At 43.7% G+C, this 17,371-nt stretch overlaps 1 protein-coding gene across 2 annotated transcripts in view; it reads right to left on the bottom strand.

The window, feature by feature from the left end:
• LOC135574368 (protein eva-1 homolog A-like) overlaps positions 1-16,053 on the bottom strand; it is a 24,799-nt gene extending 8,746 nt beyond the window's left edge. Inside the window, exon 1 of one of the 2 annotated variants that reach the window (XM_065025872.1) lies at positions 15,331-16,053. The gene's annotated coding sequence lies outside the window, so the exon portion shown is untranslated. The remainder of the gene's footprint in view (positions 1-15,330) is intronic. The other variant, XM_065025873.1, reaches the window with a different exon arrangement.
• Between the last annotated feature and the right edge of the window lie 1,318 nt (positions 16,054-17,371).

Consider the following 17,371-nt stretch of genomic DNA (forward strand, 5'->3'; position numbering starts at 1 on the left):
GGAATTAAACCCATCTAGAGGACAAGGATGAGGAATTAAACCCATCTAGAGGAGGAGGAATTACACCCATCTAGAGGATGGGGAGGAGGAATTAAACCCATTTAGAAGACGAGGAGGAGGAATTAAACCCATATAGAGGACGAGGAGGAATTAAACCCATCTAGAGGACGAGGAATTAAACCCATTTAGAGGACAAGGAGGAGGAATTAAACCCATCTAGAGGACAAGGAGGAGGAATTAAACCCATCTAGAGGACAAGGAGGAGGAATTAAACCCATCTAGAGGACAAGGAATTAAACCCATCTAGAGGACAAGGAGGAGGAATTAAACCCATCTAGAGGACAAGGATGAGGAATTAAACCCATCTAGAGGACAAGGATGAGGAATTAAACCCATCTAGAGGACAAGGATGAGGAATTAAACCCATCTAGAGGACAAGGATGAGGAATTAAACCCATCTAGAGGACAAGGAGGAGGAATTAAACCCATCTAGAGGACGAGGAATTAAACCCATCTAGAGGACAAGGAGGAGGAATTAAACCCATCTAGAGGACGAGGAGGATTAATTAAACCCATCTAGAGGACGAGGAGGAGTTAAACCCATCTAGAGGACGAGGAATTACACCCATCTAGAGGACAAGGAGGAGGAATTAAACCCATCTAGAGGACAAGGAGGAGGAATTAAACCCATTTAGAAGACGAGGAGGAGGAATTAAACCCATATAGAGGACGAGGAGGAGGAATTAAACCCATCTAGAGGACGAGGAATTAAACCCATCTAGAGAACAAGGAGGAGGAATTAAACCCATCTAGAGGATGAGGAGGATTAATTAAACCCATCTAGAGGACGAGGAAGTAAACTCATCTAGAGGACAAGGAGGAGGAATTAAACCCATCTAGAGGACAAGGAGGAGGAATTAAACCCATCTAGAGGACAAGGATGAGGAATTAAACCCATCTAGAGGACGAGGAGGAGGAATTAAACCCATCTAGAGGACGAGGAGGAGGAATTAAACCCATCTAGAGGACGAGGAGGAGGAATTAAACCCATCTAGAGGACAAGGAGGAGGAATTAAACCCATCTAGAGGACAAGGATGAGGAATTAAACCCATCTAGAGGACGAGGAGGAGGAATTAAACTCATCTAGAGGACGAGGAATTAAACCCATCTAGAGGACGAGGAATTAAACCCATCTAGAGGACAAGGAGGAGGAATTAAACCCATCTAGAGGACGAGGAGGATTAATTAAACCCATCTAGAGGACGAGGAGGAGTTAAACCCATCTAGAGGACGAGGAATTACACCCATCTAGAGGACAAGGAGGAGGAATTAAACCCATCTAGAGGACAAGGAGGAGGAATTAAACCCATTTAGAAGACGAGGAGGAGGAATTAAACCCATATAGAGGACGAGGAGGAGGAATTAAACCCATCTAGAGGACGAGGAATTAAACCCATCTAGAGAACAAGGAGGAGGAATTAAACCCATCTAGAGGATGAGGAGGATTAATTAAACCCATCTAGAGGACGAGGAAGTAAACTGATCTAGAGGACAAGGAGGAGGAATTAAACCCATCTAGAGGACAAGGAGGAGGAATTAAACCCATCTAGAGGACAAGGATGAGGAATTAAACCCATCTAGAGGACGAGGAGGAGGAATTAAACCCATCTAGAGGACAAGGATGAGGAATTAAACCCATCTAGAGGACGAGGAGGAGGAATTAAACCCATCTAGAGGAAGAGGAGGAGGAATTAAACCCATCTAGAGGACGAGGAGGAGGAATTAAACCCATCTAGAGGACAAGGAGGAGGAATTAAACCCATCTAGAGGACAAGGATGAGGAATTAAACCCATCTAGAGGACGAGGAGGAGGAATTAAACTCATCTAGAGGACGAGGAGGAGGAATTAAACCCATCTAGAGGACAAGGATGAGGAATTAAACCCATCTAGAGGACGAGGAATTAAACCCATCTAGAGGACGAGGAGGAGTAATTAAACCCATCTAGAGGACGAGGAGGAGTAATTAAACCCATCTAGAGGACAAGGAGGAGGAATTAAACCCATCTAGAGGACAAGGAGGAGGAATTAAACCCATCTAGAGGACAAGGAGGAGGAATTAAACCCATCTAGAGGACGAGGAATTAAACCCATCTAGAGGACGAGGAGGAGGAATTAAACTCATCTAGAGGACGAGGAGGATTAATTAAACCCATCTAGAGGACAAGGAGGAGGAATTAAACCCATCTAGAGGACGAGGAATTAAACCCATCTAGAGGACAAGGAGGAGGAATTAAACCCATCTAGAGGACAAGGAGGAGTAATTAAACCCATCTAGAGGACAAGGAGGAGGAATTAAACCCATCTAGAGGACGAGGAATTAAACCCATCTAGAGGACAAGGAGGAGTAATTAAACCCATCTAGAGGACAAGGAGGAGGAATTAAACCCATCTAGAGGACGAGGAATTAAACCCATCTAGAGGACAAGGAGGAGGAATTAAACCCATCTAGAGGACGAGGAGGAGGAATTAAACCCATTTAGAGGACGAGGAGGATTAATTAAACCCATCTAGAGGACAAGGAGGAGGAATTAAACCCATCTATAGGACAAGGAGGAGGAATTAAACCCATCTAGAGGACGAGGAGGAGGAATTAAACCCATCTAGAGGACAAGGAGGAGGAATTAAACCCATCTAGAGGACGAGGAGGATTAATTAAACCCATCTAGAGGACAAGGAGGAGGAATTAAACCCATCTATAGGACAAGGAGGAGGAATTAAACCCATCTAGAGGACAAGGAGGAGGAATTAAACCCATCTAGAGGACAAGGAGAGGAATTAAACCCATCTAGAGGACAAGGAGGAGGAATTAAACCCATCTAGAGGACAAGGAGGAGGAATTAAACCCATCTAGAGGACAAGGAGGAGGAATTAAACCCATCTAGAGGACAAGGAAGAGTAATTAAACCCATCTAGAGGACAAGGAGGAGGAATTAAACCCATCTAGAGGACAAGGAGGAGGAATTAAACCCATCTAGAGGACGAGGAATTAAACCCATCTAGAGGACGAGGAGGAGTAATTAAACCCATCTAGAGGACAAGGAGGAGGAATTAAACCCATCTAGAGGACAAGGAGGAGGAATTAAACCCATCTAGAGGACAAGGAGGAGGAATTAAACCCATCTAGAGGACAAGGAGGAGGAATTAAACCCATCTAGAGGACGAGGAATTAAACCCATCTAGAGGACGAGGAGGAGGAATTAAACTCATCTAGAGGACGAGGAGGATTAATTAAACCCATCTAGAGGACAAGGAGGAGGAATTAAACCCATCTAGAGGACGAGGAATTAAACCCATCTAGAGGACAAGGAGGAGGAATTAAACCCATCTAGAGGACGAGGAGGAGGAATTAAACCCATCTAGAGGACAAGGAGGAGGAATTAAACCCATCTAGAGGACGAGGAGGATTAATTAAACCCATCTAGAGGACAAGGAGGAGGAATTAAACCCATCTATAGGACAAGGAGGAGGAATTAAACCCATCTAGAGGACAAGGAGGAGGAATTAAACCCATCTAGAGGACAAGGAGGAGGAATTAAACCCATCTAGAGGACAAGGAGGAGGAATTAAACCCATCTAGAGGACAAGGAGGAGGAATTAAACCCATCTAGAGGACAAGGAGGAGGAATTAAACCCATCTAGAGGACAAGGAAGAGTAATTAAACCCATCTAGAGGACAAGGAGGAGGAATTAAACCCATCTAGAGGACAAGGAGGAGGAATTAAACCCATCTAGAGGACAAGGAGGAGTAATTAAACCCATCTAGAGGACAAGGAGGAGGAATTAAACCCATCTAGAGGACAAGGAGGAGGAATTAAACCCATCTAGAGGACAAGGAGGATTAATTAAACCCATCTAGAGGAGGAAGATGAGGAATTAAACCCATCTAGAGGACAAGGAGGAGGAATTAAACCCATCTAGAAGACGAGGAGGAGGAATTACACCCATCTAGAGGAGGAATTAAACCCATCTAGAAGACGAGGAGGAGGAATTACACCCATCTAGAGGAGGAATTAAACCCATATAGAGGACGAGGAGGAATTAAACCCATATACAGGACAAAGAGGAGGAATTACACCCATCTAGAGGACGAGGAGGAATTAAACCCATATAGAGGACGAGGAGGAGGAATTACACCCATCTAGAGGAGGAATTACACCCATCTAGAGGACGAGGAGGAATTAAACCCATATAGAGGACGAGGAGGAGGAATTACACCCATCTAGAGGACGAGGAGGAATTAAACCCATATAGAGGACAAGGAGGAGGAATTACACCCATCTAGAGGACGAGGAGGAATTAAACCCATATAGAGGACGAGAAGGAGGAATTACACCCATCTAGAGGAGGAATTACACCCATCTAGAGGACGAGGAGGAATTAAACCCATATAAAGGACGAGGAGGAGGAATTACACCCATCTAGAGGACGAGGAGGAATTAAACCCATATAGAGGACGAGGAGGATGAATTAAATCAACAAAAGACGGAGGAATACAGGGAGATTTGAGCTGTAAATTGAAATAGCAGCTGCCTCTGCAAAGGTCACGGTCTTGACATCTGCAGGGGAAGAAAGAAATGCCAACTCAACAACAATAGAATGACGACTTTGAGGAAATGGCAGAGAGATACAGGATCTCAGACCTTGAATTTCACACAGGGAAGAGGGGCACTTCAGCCAGACATGCACCAAGTGTGCATCTCAAAGAAGGACCCCAAGTCATTGAGCACATTGACATTCAATCAGCCCAGGCTCCCAGTGTTTCAGCTCAATCAGAACTGTCAGGACACAGTGGGATTCAGACAGCGGCTCATAGAGAGAACACTGCTGCACCACCAGACTCTAACCCAAGTCTGCCAGTCTATACAGGACAAGGTCCCTCTGTGCTGACCGACTACGGGGAAAACAGCCAAGACTTTCAGGACATTTCACAAGAAAACCCTCTCATCTCCAAAGACTGCTATGTTAGTCAAACAGCAACATCTTTCCACCACCCAGAGAGACTAGTGTTTTTGATGGTGACATTTTGCAGTACAGATCCTTCATTCAGTCATTTGAACATGGTATAGAGAATAGAGCCAAAACTAGCCAGGAGAAACTGCACTTCCTCAAACAGTACACCAGAGGGCAGGCTCGAGAGCTAGTTAGGACAAGGGCTATCAGAAAGGCTTATTACAGGAGATCTATGGTAATGAATACAAGATTGCCAAGGCATACAAGGAGAAGGCTTTTAGCTGGCCTAGCAATAAAATCCAAAGACCACATGGCATTACACGCCTATGCGTTATACCTCAGAGGTTGTTGTAATGCAATGGGAGATATGGAAGAGATGGATCTGGCCTCCAGCTTAAAAAAACATCATTTTTATTTTATTTATTTTTCATTTCCATGGAGACCATCGGTGGGTTACAAGTATTTTTTATTTTTTATTTAATTTAACTTGGCAAGTCAGTTTATATTGACGGCCTACCCCAGCCAAACCCTAACCCGGAGCACGCTGAGCCAATTGTATCCTGAATCTACCCTACAAGCTCAGGGACAGGTGGAGGTCAGCTGCTTGTGAGTTACAGGAGCGCCATGGCAGGCGTGCTAGACTCCTTGATCTCATCCTGTTCATTAAATAACATGTGAGGATGGCCACACATCCGGTGTTCGGCGATATTCAAGATCCAACACAATCCAGGAGCAAGACTCAAAGGCTGCAGTCAAGGCTCATTCACATGTCTATTCACAAATCCACAGAGAGCAGCTTTGCTACCAGCGTGTCATCCTCATAGCACCACACACACACACACACACACACACACACACACACACACACACACACACACACACACACACACACACACACACACACACACACCCTCTGTAACTGCAGTCAGGAATTGGAGCTGTGTCCACGACTTAGGAAAAGGAGCCACACGGAGAAGATTGGTTTCCTAAAGGGAAACAGAATTTGTTTTGGTTGCTTGTCAAGTGGACACGTCAAGAGACTGCAATAAGCGTCTCAAATGCAGTGTATGTAACCAAACTCACTCAAGTATGCTTCATATTGATGGGAAACAGCAGAACAGTGATCAGAAGCAGCAGTCGGTTATTCCGTGACCAGCGACCAACAATTTATACTTGCTATTGTATCAGTAAAGGTCAAACACAGTAAAGGCAACCAGGTTATCCAGACGTACACCTTCCTAGAGGCAGGAAGCACATTCTGCACAGAGAGACCGATGACCCAGCTTGGCAGCACATGTGAGAGGGGATACAGCTCTTACTAGTGTAGGAACGAGGATTCCCTATGACAAGCCGCTGGCACAGTAGAGAGCCGTCCATAACAAGTCCACAAGAATCAGTTTCTACACATGACTCTTTTCATGTGAAGTTAACATTTATTGGGCATATAAAATATATATAGCATGTATGTGTGTGTGTGGACGGACGTGTTATGGACGCTGTGCCAGCGGCTTTTATTTAGTTTAATTTTATGTGTTTATTATTTTCCAATAAAAAAATGTATTAAAAAGACAGCAATACAAAACATTGACATTCATTGTACTGTTGAATGGGATGGCCAATGTAGAGTGCAAAACAAGACTTAACTCACACATACACAAAAATTAAACTAAATCCTATTAGGTGGTACATGTATAAGAAGACAGCATATAGTCATTACAAGCAGTGTAGTTAAGCCAATAAATAGATATTGAGTGGAGTCCAGCACAGAGTGGCAGCAGATCATCAACCCAGTTATGAAGCGGGACTAGACCATTTATCCAGTATCGGCTGACATATTTTGTAGAACACTGGACTTCTATTGGAGGTATTGTATCGAATCTTTTCCATATGTATTACATTCCCTACATCTCGTAACCACATTTCAAAGGTAGGTACAGTCTCCAGTTTCCAAAATTGCAATATGAGCCTTTTGGCTAATAGAGGACAAAGAGAGACAGCTTTCCCTTCGTGGTTATTCCCATCAACTGTACCAAACAGAGCGATTAATGGGTCTGGGGCTAGAACTCTATCGAAGGCTTTAGATAAGTCATCAAAAGTGAGAGCCCAGTAAACATGTAACTTAGGACATGTCCAGAATAAGTGGGTCAACGTCCCCTCATCCTGCTTGCACCTCTCACACAGTGGTGATGTGTCCGGGAATATTTTATGCAGTTTCACTTTTGAGTAATGTAACCTGTGTATCACCTTAAACTGTACAAGGTTGTGTCTGGCATTCACTGAACTGTGGGTTATATTCCTGAGAGCTTCTACCCAGTCCTCATCTGAGATTTCTGACCCAAGTTCTTGTTCCCAAGCCCTTTTAATGGTGTCTGTGGATACCTCTATGTGGGCCTGTAGCACATCATACAGTCTAGAGACCGACCCTTTTGAATGGGGTTTGACAAGGATCAAGCTATCTAATGTAGGACTATTTGGCTTCATGCCACACTGTGGGATATGTGTCCTTACGAAATTCCTGATTTGGAGGTATCTGAAAAATGTGTTGTTGGCATGTTGAACTTTCCCTGTAATTGTTGAAATGAAGCTAACTGACCATCTATGTATAGATTACCAATTGTTGTGAGCCCCTTCTCCCTCCACTGTGAAAACACCACATCATCCAATGCGGGGTGGAAAGCATGATTCAGGCAAATTGGGCTGTCTATGTAAACAGTGGGTATGTTAAGAAAATAACATGGAGTGCTTTGAAAGGCTGGTCATGGCTCACATCAACATCATTGTCCCAGAAACCCTAGACCCACTCAAATTTGCATACCGCCCTGACAAATCCACAGATTATGCAATCTCTATTGCAGTCCACACTGCCCATTCCCACCTAAACAAAAGGAACACTTATGTGAGAATGATGTTCATTGACTACAGCTCAGCATTCAACACCATAGTGCCCTCAAAGCTCATCACTAAACTAAGGATCCTGGGACTAAACACCTCCCTCGGCTACTGGATCCTGGACTTCCTGACGGGCCGCCCCCAGGTGGTAAAGGTAGGTAAGAATACATCCGCCACGCTGATCCTCAACATTGGGGCCCCTCAGGGGTGCATGCTCAGTCCCCTCCTGTACTCCCTGTTTGCCGATGACACATCCGCCACGCTGATTCTCAACATTGGGGCGCCTCAGGTGTGCGTGCTCAGTCCTCTCCTGTACTCCCTGTTTGCCGATGACACAACAGTGGCAGGCCTGATCACCGACAATGACGAGACAGCCTATAGGGAGGAAGTCAGAGACCTGGCTGTGTAGTGACAGGACAACAACCTCTCCCTCAACGTGATCAAGACAAAGGAGATGATTGCGGACTACAGGAAAAGGTGGACCGAGCACGCCCCCATTCTCATCGACGAGGCTGTAGTGGAGCAGGTTGAGAGCTTCAAGTTCCTTGGTGTCCACATCCCCAACAAACTAACATGGTCCAAGCACACCAAGACAGTCGTGAAGAGGGCACGACAAAACATATTCCCCCTCAGGAGACTGAAAAGATTTGACATGGGTCCATTTTACAGCTGCACCATCGAGAGCATCCGGATGGGTTGCATCACTGCCTGGTATGGCAACTGCTCGGCCTCCGACCCAAAGGCACTACAGAGGGTAGTGCGAACGGCCCAGTACATCACATTTAAGTCATTTAGCAGACGCTCTTATCACCAGGGCCAAGCTTTCTGCCATCCAGGACCTCTATACCAGGCGGTGTCAGAGTGTAACAGTATAACTTTAGACCGTCCCATCGCCCATACCCGGGGCGTGAACCAGGGACCCTCTGCACACATCAACAACAGTCACCCACAAAGCATCGTTACCCATCGCTCCACAAAAGCCGCGGCCCTTGCAGAGCAAGGGGAACTACTACTTCAAGGTCTCAGAGCAAGTGACATCACCGATTGAAACGCTATTTAGCGCGAACCACCGCTAACTAAGCTAGCGTTTCACATCCGTTACAAGAGGAAGGCCCTAAAAATTGTCAAAGACTCCAGCAACCCTAGTCATAGACTGTTCTCTCTGCTACCGCATGACAAGTGGTACCAGAGCACCAAGTCTAGGTCCATGAGGCTTTTAAACAGATTCTACCCCTAAGCCATAAGACTACTGAACATCTAATGAAATGGCTACCCAGACTATTTGCATTGCCACCCCCCCTTTTACTCTGCTGCTGCTCTCTGTTATTATCTAGCTGCATAGTCACTTTAACAACTCTACCTACATCTACATACTACCTCAACTAACCGGAGCCCCCGCACATTGACTCTGTACCGGTACCCTCTGTATATAGCCTTAATTATTTGTTTTTCTTACTTCTGCTCTTTAATTATTTGTTACCTTTATTTGTTATTCTTATTTTTTGTAGGTATTTTTTTTAAACTGCATTGTTGGTTAAGGGCTTGTAAGTATTCAGCATTTCACTGTAAAGTCTACACCTGTTGTATTCGGTACATGTGAACTCGAATTTCAAGGGGGCTGGCCCACGAGGGCTAAAGCTGATTGGCTGGAACTCGAATTTCAAGGGGGCTGGCCCACGAGGGCTAAAGCTGATTGGCTGGAACTCGAATTTCAAGGGGGCTGGTCCACGGGGGGAACATGTAGGGAAAAGGGCGCAGCACAGCTTCCAGAAAAACAGTCGCTTTCAAACTAGAGATTTTGTGGCTAATTGAAGTAAAACAGTAATTCTGCTCATAGATTAAGCACGTATGAACTACACGTTGACTCATTCAGCCCAAAGCGGGAGGTTTAAAGAATAGTTGGTAGTCGCCAAAGTTCCAGAACATGTCTTTAATCTGTTCCAGAGCATGTCTTTAATCTATCCTCCATGGAGATGATACTGACAGTACCAAAAATGAAGAACAGGGGACTGTAGGCTACTCCGTTTAGACAGGCTAAAGATCAGAATTGGGCTGCCTGTCTAAATGCAATCACAGTATCACAGCCGGTTGAGATGGGGAGTAGGGTCTGTGTGTGTGTTCCTTCCTGGGGGCTGACCTTCTCACCCTCATTAGAAAAACAAAACACAATCTCAGGCTGAACACCACCCTTTAAAAATCTCTCTCCTTCTCTTTCCATATCACTTCCTTTCTCCATCGCTCTGCGTTGCCTGTGTGTGTGTGTGTGTGTGTGTGTGTGTGTGTGTGTGTGTGTGTGTGTGTGTGTGTGTGTGTGTGTGTGTGTGTGTGTGTGTGTGTGTGTGTGTGTGTGTGTGTGTGTGTGTGTGTGCGTGACACACAGGTGTCAGTGAAACAATCCAGGAATGCAGCTTTGTGATGAACGGAGAGAGAGAAAGGAGAGAACAAGAGAACAACGCAGCTGGAAATGGCCCAGATCAGCTGAAAACTGATCACAGATCAGCTGAAGGTGAAATTAAATCTACTAATATCTATGCATGGTTTGTCAGATTTCCTTATCAATCAAACTGAGCTGATGTGATGGGTGAGTTTTTTAAGAGTCAGACTCGGCTCACACACGCCTTGTTAATTAACGGTGGTTTCAGCTCGTTAGACATCGTTACAGCTCGTTAGAACGTTCAACTAAACGGATTACAGTCTGATACAGTTAGATTGACTCGACTAAACACTCAACAGTTCATGAACTCTCTTTCTTATCCTTCTAATTAGTTTTCTCCTCTTTCTGTTTGTATGTCTCCTTCTCTCTGTTTTCTTCTTCAAGTCACCACTCTCTTTCTGCAGACTAAAACCTATCGCTTTGGTAAAACACAAAGATGTATACAGACAGACACACAGAGCCTTACAGCACCAATAGTCCAATGTTGTGCAGAGTCCCTGTGCTGTTTTAAACTGGGCTTCCTACACTGCTCAACTCCTACCCCACTTTGGAATGACTCTGACCAGTGTGTGCAGAATCATGACAAAACACACACAGACACACACAGACACACACACAGACACACACACACACACACACACACACACACACACACACACACACACACACACACACACACACACACACACACACACACACACACACACACACAGAGCTCTGACCACACTGGCCTTAATATTCCAGAGAAACCATGCCTCCAGGTTCCAGACCAAATTTAGCCCAAAAAGCATGCCTGTGTTGACTCTGAGACTGATGCATAGTGACATTGGCCTTTTCTCTCTTTCTGCTTTTAAAGGGATACTTTGGGATTTTGGCAATGAAGCCCTTTATCTACTTCCCCAGAATCAGATGAACTTGTGGATATCATTTTTATGTGTCTGCATCCAGTATGAAGGAAGAGGGAGGTAGTTTCTCCTGCCAATGCTAACTGGCGTTAGTGCAATGACTGGAAGTCTATGGTATCTACTAGCATGCTAGCAGTTACCATAGACTTCCAGTCATTGGCTGCCAGTTATTGCGCTAACGCTAGTTAGCAATTGAGCTATCACTAGATAGCAACTTCCTTCAAACTGAACGCAGAGTCATAGTAATGTTATCCACGAGTTAATCTGGCTCTGGGGAAGTAGATAAATGGGTTCATTGCCAAAATCCTGAAGTATCCCTTTATCATCTCATGAATCTGCTTAAAGAGCGAATGGGAATACAGACAAAGATGGAGAGTGAGAGTAAGAAAGGGAAATAATATAGGTTTGTAGATTTAGTGCTGAGAGTGAGAGTAGTGGATATTTTCACTGCAACTGATTCCTCTCACCCCCCCCATGAGATCCCTCTGATATGAGGCATCAGGCCTTTCTGAAGCCCCCCCACGGACTCTCTGCTGGTGCCAGTGGCTGTGTGTTTCCTACACGCTGCAGCCCAACCCACAGACAGCGGTGGAGTGAGGAGGACAAGCTGTTATTATGCTTCTCTAGATACCACACATTATCCAACACACACACCCTAAAACACACACACACACACATGTATGTCCTATTTCCAACTCATCCATCAGAAACGTTAAAGGACCATTAACGTTAACTATTATTATTATTCATTTTATTTATACAGCAGATCAACTGAGCCCTGTTTTCAATACAAAGAAAAAGCACATATATGCACAAATAAAAGACATATACAAGCATTAAGAAAAACATCCACAAGTAGCATTTAACAGATCAGATATCGATTTATTCTAAGAGTTTTTTTGTAAATGGTTCATTAGGTAAAGTGCAGCATAACTGAAGGCGCATTTTCCGATCTGTGTAGAAACTGGGAGGGATCTGAAAGTGTAATGTAATTCATTGACCTAGTTTTATAATTAGTAATTCTATAAGAGATTAGAGATGTCAGATACAATGGAAGTGTTTTTTGCATTAACTCTTTATAGATAAATTACAAACTACTGCTCCCTTCTGTCGGTTAAAGAGACCCAACCTACTTGTAGATATAAGGAACAGTGGTGAGTTTTAAAACCAGAGTGTCACACCCTGACCTTAGTATTCTTTGTTTTCTTTGTTATTTTGGTTAGGTCAGGGTGTGACATGGGTGATGTATGAGTTTTGTCTTGTCTAGGGGTTTTGTATTGTCTAGGGGTTTTGTATGTTTATGGGGGTGTACCCTATCTAGGTGTTTTTGTAAGTCTATGGTTGCCTAGATTGGTTCTCAATTAGAGGCAGCTGTCTATCGTTGTCTCTGATTGGGAACCATATTTAGGCAGCCATATTCTTTGGGTATTTTGTGGGTGATTGTTCCTGTTACCAGTGTTCACGTTACGGGACTGTTTCGTCTTTGTTGATTTGTCGGTTTATTGTTTTGTTCGTTGTTTAAGTATCCCATTTAAAATATGGATTATCATCACGCTGCATTTTGGTCCTCCTCTCTTTCACCCGAAGACAAACGTGACACAGAGCCAGTAATGAACCTCAGAGCATAATGACATACGGCACCTAATGGTTTAACTGTGGCAGCATGCATGTAAACAACATCCCCATAATCCAATACACACAAAGGTAGACTGAACCATTTTCTTCCTTTTAGCAGGTGATGAGCAGGCTTTTGTTTCTGTAAAATTGTAGTGTGATCTTTATTTTTTATTTTATCCTACTACAAAAATAAACCAAAACTTTCTTACCAGCTCAGATATGTGTTTTGAAAGACAACTTGTCATCATCTAGGCATTTACCAAGATATTTATAATAAGGAACTAGTTCCATTTCTATACCATTTATCCTAGTAATTTTATAGTCATTTATAGTGGCAAGAAAAAGTATTGGAACCCTTTGGAAATACCTGGATTTCTGCATAAATTGGTCATAAAATTTGATCTGATCTTCATCTAGGCCACAACAATAGACACACAGTTTTCTTAAGCTAATAACGCACTTTTTTTTTAATGTCTTTATTGAACACACCGTACAAACATTCACAGTGCAGGGTGGAAAAAGTATGTGAACCCTGGTTGACCCTCCTTTGGCAACAATGACCACAACCAAATGTTTTCTGTAGTTGCGGAACAGACCTGCACAACGGTCAAGAGGCATTTTGGACCATTCCTCTTTACAAAACTGTTTCAGTTCAGCAATATTCTTGGGATGTCTGGTGTGAACCGCGCTCGAGGTCATGCCACAGAATCTCAAACGGGTTGAGGTCAGGACTCCAGAAGGCATATTTTCTTCTGTTGAAGCCATTCAGTTGTTGATTTACTTCTGTGTTTTGGGTCGTTGTTCTGTTACATCACCCAACTTCTGTTGAGCTTCAATTGTCGGACAGATAGCCTTACATTTATTCTCCTGCGAAATGTATTGATAAACATGGGAATTCATTTTTCTCTCTGACAGCAAGTTGTCCAGTACCTGAGGCAGCAAAGCAGCGCAGACCATGATGCTCCCTCCACCACAGTTAGGATGAGGTTTTGATGTTGGTGTACTGTGCCTTTTTTTCTCCACACATTGTGTTGTGTGTTCCTTCCAAACAACTCAACTTCAGTTTCATCTGTCCACAGAATATTTGGCAGTGACGCTCTGGAACATTCAAGTGCTCTTTTGCGAACTTCAGACGTGCAGCAATGGTTTTTTTGGACAGCAGTGGCTTCTTCCGTGGTGTCCTCCCATGAACAACATTCTTGTTTAGTATTTTACGTATCGTAGACTCGTCAACAGAGATGTTAGCATGTTCCAGAGATTTCTGTAAGTCTTTAGCTGACACTCTAGGATTCTTCTTAACCTCGTTGAGCATTGTGCGCTGTGCTCTTGCAGTCATCTTTGCAAGACGGCCACTCCTAGGGAGAGTAGCAACAGTGCTGAACTTTCTCAATTTATAGACAATTTGTCTTACAGTGGACTGATGAATATCAAGGCTTTTAGAGATACTTTTGTAACCCTTTCCAGCTTTATGCAAGTCAACCATTCTTAATCCTAGGTCTTCTGAGATCTCTTTTGTTCGAGGCATGGTTCACATCAGGCAATGCTTCATGTGAATAGCAAATAGTGTTTTTTATTGGGCAAGGCAGCTCTAACCAACATCTCCAAACTCGTCTCATTGACTCCAGGTTAGCTGACTCCTGACTCCAATTATCTTTTGGAGAAGTCATTAGCCTAGGGGTTCACATACTTTTTCCAACCTACATTGTGAATGTTAAATTATGTATTCAATATATTAGTTTTAGCACAGTGTTTTTGTCTATTGTTTTGACTTACGGGAAGATCAGATCACATTTTTTGACAAATGTATGCAGAAATCCAGGTAATTCCAAAGGGTTCACATACTTTTCTTGCAACTGTAGATAAAAAATGATGTAGAGAAGAGAATATATGTTGTTTTGTTAGCATTTAGCACCAATTTAAGATCAGAAAGTGTCTTCTGAAGTGCCAAATCAGATTTCAAATGTGAAAATGCTTTGCCAATAGTAGGAGCGATGGAGTATAACACAGTAACATCAGAGTATAAATGAATTTTACAATTTCTCATTTTGTCATTTATGTTATTAATATAGATATTAAAACAATAGTGGAGATAGTACTGAGCCTTATGGGACACCTTTTTGAAATGCTAGAAACTCAGATTTGATACCATCTGCCATGATGACTTGGGTTCTTTCATGGAGATAATTAATTGAACCATAAGCAAACGTCAGCGCCCAATCCAATCGAAGACAGCTGATTTAACAGTGTTCCATGATCAACACCATTAAAAGCTTTGCAAAAGTCAATAAACATGGCAGCACAACTTTTTCTATTATCCAAGACGTTTCCAATATCACTCCCAACAAGCATTGTGGTGCTAGCAGTGCTATGTTTAAGTCTAAAGCCAGATGTATTTATATTAAGGATGCCATTTACAAATAGAAAAGACTGTAGTTGCTTGTTGACTAAAGACTCTAGTACTGTTCATACTTACATATCCATGATCCAGATTATAAATCCCTTCCAACGAAACACGTTTAAAGTTCCATGTTCTCTCCCCTCCTCTCCTCTGCCGTAGTAATCCGGAGAGCATCAGCGCGGCTCCAGTGAGACCACTATCCAAAGCCCAGAGACCCAAAAACAACAGCAGCAGAGGGGGAGTCACTCCTACAGCAACAATATGAAGTCACAAAGAGATATAGGAATGGTTTTAAAAGACTTTCCAGCTTCCAATCACAGTTTTCCAAGAATGATTTTCCAAAGTTTTCCAGGTCCGTCTCTCAGCAGGCAGGGATCGAGCCCTGGAAGCTGGAATGTGACACAGGAGAAGCTCATCCCCACGGATATTCACACACACACACACACCCACACATACACACACACACTCGTGCTCCGCACTCTTGTTCCTAAAAAACCCTCACACTCTCATCTCCCACACTCTGTAAGACCCATCGTCTCTGCTATACATTCCCCTCTTACCACCCAACCTGACTACATTGAGCAGAGAGAGCAACTCAGTGGCACAAAGACAGACAAAGAGGGAGAGAGAGAAGCAGGGTGTGGTGGGGGGTAGAGCTTTGGATTTGGCTATGGAGAAAAAGAGAGAAGCAGGGTGTGGTGGGGGTAGAGCTTTGGATTTGGCTATGGAGAAAAAGAGAGAAGCAGGGTGTGGTGGGGGTAGAGCTTTGGATTTGGCTATGGAGAAAAAGAGAGAAGCAGGGTGTGGTGGGGGTAGAGCTTTGGATTTGGCTATGGAGAAAAAGAGAGAAGCAGGGTGTGGTGGGGGTAGAGCTTTGGATTTGGCTATGGAGAAAACGAGAGAAGCAGGGTGTGGTGGGGGTAGAGCTTTGGATTTGGCTATGGAGAAAAAGAGAGAAGCAGGGTGTGGTGGGGGTAGAGCTTTGGATTTGGCTATGGAGAAAAAGAGAGAAGCAGGGTGTGGTGGGGGTAGAGCTTTGGATTTGGCTATGGAGAAAAAGAGAGAAGCAGGGTGTGGTGGGGGTAGAGCTTTGGATTTGGCTATGGAGAAAAGAGAGAAGCAGGGTGTGGTGGGGGTAGAGCTTTGGATTTGGCTATGGAGAAAAGAGAGAAGCAGGGTGTGGTGGGGGTAGAGCTTTGGATTTGGCTATGGAGCAAAAGAGAGAAGCAGGGTGTGGTGGGGGTAGAGCTTTGGATTTGGCTATGGAGAAAAAGAGAGAAGCAGGGTGTGGTGGGGGGTAGAGCTTTGGATTTGGCTATGGAGAAAAAGAGAGACAAGCGAATAAGATTGGAGAACCAATGAAGTGAGGGTGAAAGAGAGGGAATGAGACAGAGAAATAGAGGGAGGATTGAGTATAGCATGGGAATTTCATTCATCTTTGACTGGGAATTTGCCTCCTGACTTTTCCCGTCAATATAAAGTTTGTCTCTTGAGCCACCGTAGCAACAACATACCCAGCAGCACTTCCTCAAAATAGGCAGAATTCATCTCAGATAAATCAAGAAATCAGTCATTGATTTTGATGTTTTTGCCAAGGAAGTCTTAGTCGCGCAATTTTACATCTAACTGAGACGTTTGATGCTTGAGAACTATTAGTCTCTCTATGAATGTCAACAAACACTTCATTGAATAATCCTGTCCATAGTTCCTGCTCCTACTAGGAGTAGTACTGTTGACCAGTGGGCTAAACAAGACCCCCTGCTACGATCACACACACGTAGGAGCAGACCTACTTTGACTGTCGTTAATATGCTTCATGTTGCTTTTATGAACTGTGAAGATTTATCATACTGCATTACTTACGCGCGCACGTGTGAGTGTGTGTGTGTGTGTGTGTGTGTGTGTGTGTATTTGAGAGCTGGAACAATGATCAAATGAGCCAATCAAATGTTATCAGTGTTAGATGATAAGGTATTTCACTCTGAATAAAAAGGTTGCTGACAGAATCATTTATTGTTGCTGACCTTAGTCCTACAACACACAAAGACAACCTTTTCCCTAGAGAACAACAGCATAACTGTAGGCCTACACAACTTTGACTCGACCAATAAACGCA

Source organism: Oncorhynchus nerka, linkage group LG12 (assembly GCF_034236695.1).
Source record: "Oncorhynchus nerka isolate Pitt River linkage group LG12, Oner_Uvic_2.0, whole genome shotgun sequence".
Classification (NCBI taxonomy): Eukaryota; Metazoa; Chordata; class Actinopteri; order Salmoniformes; family Salmonidae; genus Oncorhynchus; species Oncorhynchus nerka.